The sequence below is a fragment of the Mastomys coucha genome, chromosome X (assembly GCF_008632895.1).
Source record: "Mastomys coucha isolate ucsf_1 chromosome X, UCSF_Mcou_1, whole genome shotgun sequence".
In the NCBI taxonomy this organism is placed as follows: Eukaryota; Metazoa; Chordata; class Mammalia; order Rodentia; family Muridae; genus Mastomys; species Mastomys coucha.
In genome coordinates this window covers 144421403-144425674 of record NC_045030.1, presented here as the reverse complement: position 1 = coordinate 144425674, position 4272 = coordinate 144421403, and the positions used below count along the sequence as shown (strand labels likewise).

The 4272-nt window shown below is 42.5% G+C and overlaps 1 pseudogene; it reads left to right on the top strand.

The window, feature by feature from the left end:
* Nucleotides 1-800: 800 nt before the first annotated feature.
* On the top strand, nt 801-1706 carry LOC116098190 (annotated as a pseudogene).
* The last annotated feature ends 2566 nt before the right edge of the window (nt 1707-4272 follow it).

Genomic DNA, 4272 nt, shown 5'->3' with positions numbered 1-4272 from the left:
AAGGAATGTTTGTACTTTATAGAAATCTACTTTTTTTTTTTTTTTTTTGGTTTTTTTCAAGACAGGGTTTTTCTATATAGCCTTGGCTGTCCAGGAACTCACCCTGTAGATCAGGCCTCGAACTCAGAAATCCGCCTGCCTCTGCCTCCCAAGTGCTGGGATTAAAGGTGTGCACCACCACCGCCCAGCAATCTACTTTTTCAATAATCAGGTTCTTCAAGAAAGTTCACATAGGATATGAGGATGATCTGCCTGTGACATCTGTCACCCCAATGATCACAAGGGTTGATTTAGCTGATCAAGCTGGCTAAGCAGGGGTCACCTTCTGTGATAGTTTGTTTATGCTTGGCCTAGGGAGTGGCACTATTAGAAGGTATGGTCTTGTTGGAGTAGGTGTGTCACTGTGGGTATGGGCTTTCAGACCCTCATCCTAGCTGCCTGGAAGCCAGTCTTTTACTAGCAGCCTTCAGATGAAGATGTAGAACTCTCAGTTCCTCCTGCACCATGCCTGCTTGGATCCTGCCATGGTTCCTGCCATGAAGATAATGGGCTGAACCTCTGAAACCTGTAAGCCAGCCCCAATTAAATGTTACCCTTATAAGAGTTGCCTTGGGACATGGTGTGGGGTTGAGGGTGAGGGAGCCTCTCTAGCTCGAGGCCTGTGTCTATGGTCCGGCCCAAAGTGTCCAGCTGCCCAGGACCAACCTCTGGCATATGGCACCGCAGGAACCAGCTCTCAGGCCCAGATAAAGGGCCAACCTTCACAGCTCTTTGCCAGGTATAGATCCCCTGCTGCGAGAATGGCTACTACGTGATATGAATCCATGGCTGAAATTGGTGTTGGTACCTAGGGGACGGTGTACAAAGCCTGAGATCCCCACAGTGGCCAGTGGCCCTCAAGAGTATGAGAGTTCCTAATGGAGGAGCACCTGGAGGGGGCCTTCCCATCTGGACAGTTCATGAGGTGGCCTTGTTAAGGAGGCTTGGGGCCTTTGTACATCCCAATGTTGTATGCTGATGGATGTCTGTGCTACTTCCTGAACTGATCGGGACATCAAGGTCACCCTAGTGTTTGAGCATATAGACCAGAACCTAAGGACATTCTTGGACAAAGCACCTCCACCAGGCTTGCCATTTGAGATCATTAAGGATCTGATGCACCCGTTTCTAAGCAGCCTAGATATTCTTCATACAAATTGCATTGTTCACCAGGACCTGAAGCTAGAGAACATTCTAGTAACAAGTAATGGGATGGTCAAGCTGGCTGACTTTGGCCTGGCCAGAATCTATAGCTACCAGATGGCCCTCATGCCTGTGGTTGTTATGTTCCGGTACCCACGCCTGAAGTTCTTATGCAATCTACATATGCAACACCTGAGGACATGTGGAGCGTTGGCTGTATCTTGGCAGAGATGCTTGGTTGGATACCTCTCTTCTGTGGAAACTCTGAAGCTGACCAGTTGGGGAAAATCTTTGATCTCATTGGATTGCCTCTAGAAGACGACTGGCCTCGAGAGGTGTCTCTACCTCGCGGAGCCTTTGCCCCCAGAGGCCCTCGGCCAGTGCAGTCAGTGGTGCCAGAGATGGACGAATCAGGAGCACAGCTGCTGCTGGAAATGCTGAGCTTTAAACCACCTAAGGGAATCTCTGCCTTCCGAGCCCAGCAGCACTCTAACCTGCCCAAGGAGGAAAGTGACCTGGGGTGAGAAGAGGGGCTGGCTGCCTTGCCCAGTTTCGGAGGAGAGAACCTCGCTGAATCAGCTGCCTCTGCCTTCCCCGGAGGCTGTGAAGAGTCCTCCAGTTTTTCACCGAGAATATTTTAAGCCTTAAATGTCAATTCTCCATCTCTTCCTTACAAGGTTTACCTGCCTTACCCTCCCATTCTTCTACACTAAAGGACAGGCATATCTGTCCTCTTCCCTCCCTGATTTATATCGGGATCTTTTTTATACAGGAAAACAAAATAAGACAAAGAAAAAAAAGAGTTGCCTTGGTCATGGTGTCTGTTCACAGCAGTAAAACCTTAAGTAAGATACACCCCCACTACCCAAGTATCTCTTACAAGGTCTTATCTCTCAGCACTGCCCCATTGAGAAATGAAAGTTTCCAACCACAAAGTTTTCAGGGTTGCATACAAACTACACACAGCAGAGCAAATGTAAACTATTTCTTCATTTTTACTACTATAAATAAAATATTAGGAAGAAAAAAGTGGGGAATGGTTGCTGAAGAAGGACTGCCAAAACTGATACTATCCACTAAGGGCACAAATGCATGCTACTTTAATACTGTATTTAAATATTTAAACTGTAACCTCAAAGGATTATCTCACAATGCTCCACCAGCAGTTCGTGAAAGTGTATTTCCCTATACTATCACTAGCCATACACATAGTCAGTCAGATTTTAAACTGTTTCCTAATCTGATATGTAAACATTTTGTTGCTTGGATTTATATTCCTTTAACCATGAATAGGTTTGAATATCAAGTCTCTGGTGCTATGTGCTTATTTTTCTCTGAAGTAATTCTTTCATTTACTATTGGGTTTTGAACTTCTCTAATACTTTGTTTTATTTTATGTGTATGGGTGTTTTGTCTGCATATATATCTATGCACCACTCAAATGACTGACACCCACAGAGGCCAGAAGAGGGCATCAGCACCTCTGAAACTGGAGTTAACTGTGAGCTGCCATGTAGGTATTTGGAATTGAATCCAGATCCTCTGGAAGAGTAGCCAGTGTTTTAACCAGTGAGCCATCTCTCAATCCCCAAGCACTTTACATTTTTCCATACAATTTATAGATTGAAACCCCTTGTCATATATGTAGTCAATGAGTGTTCCAGTTTTACTGTTCCTTTTAAATTTGCTTTATGATATTTTTGCCTCATAGAGCGTTTAGTTTTTGTGAAGTCAAATTTATCAATGTTTTTCTTTATGGAATCCGAGTATAGGGTTCTGCTATAAAATACAAATGAGCCTTTCAAATTCCTAGAGTACAAAGAAGTATCTTATTTTTTTCAAGAATTATTGTATTTTGGGTTTTTCCCTGTTTGAAATTCTGATCCATCTAGAGCCATAGTTCGGAGAAAGGAGTGAGCTAAAGATACTTTCTTCTTACTACCAAACAGTTATCTAAGTGCTGTTGATAGTATAGACCCACCTTCTCCTCACCCATTTCAGTTGTTACCTTTATCATAAATTAAATTGCCTATGTATTTTGGTTTCTTTCTTTCTTTTTCCTTTTCCTTTTTTTTTTTTTTTTTTTTTTTTTTTTTTTTTGTTTTTTTCAAGACAGAGTTTCTCTGTGTAGCCCTGGCTGTCCTGGAACTCACTCTGTAGACCAGGCTGGCCTCGAACTCAGAAATCCCCCTGCCTCTGCCTCCCAAGTAATAGGATTAAAGGCATGTGCCACCACTGCCCAGTAGTATTTTGGTTTTCTTATGGAACCTATTTATTTCATTGATGTAATTATTTTCTTATACTAAATTGTTTTTAATAATTTTAACTGAAGTATTTTTAAGAATTATTTATTTTATGTATATGAGTACACTGTAGCTGTATTCAGACACACCAGAAGAGGGCATCAGATCTCATTACAGAAGGTTGTGAACCACCATGTGGTTGCTGGGAATTGAACTCAGGACCTCTGGAAGAGTCTTACCCACTGAGCCATCTCTCCATCCCTGATGCTAGTTCTGAGGAGGCAGAAGCAGGTGGATCTCTGAGTTTGAGTTCAAGACTAGCCTGGTCTACACAGAGAAATCCTATCTTGAAAACCCAACCCTCTCCCAAATAAAAAAAGAAAATATCATCTGGAGTAAGAAAAGTAAAAAGGAAACCTGTCGGTAGAAGGCACTGTAGAGAGGAGAATAGCAGGATGCAGGTTGTATGAAGGTGTATATGGGGAAAACAAGGGGTTTTAATTGAGATTCAGGAGGGAAGAGAATGCAGAAGAGGGAGGGAGGGAAGATACATAACACTAAAGCTGTTTGAAATAGTGGAATCATAGTATTATATATATAAAGCTACATCACTTGGGATAATAATGCTTATCTTAAGAGCCACAGACTAACCAAAACCCCAGTACCAGGCATGAAAAACTTCTTCTGTAGTTGTTAGTCAAGTTTGTCCAACAAACTTCCCAAACAATATAATCTATTGCTGTTGCCTTTGGCTGCCTCCCAGAAGTTGAAGATAAGTGCCTACTGCTGAAGACATGCACTTTGGTTTTGTTTGTTTGTTTTTTGTTTTTGCTTTTGTTTGTTTTTG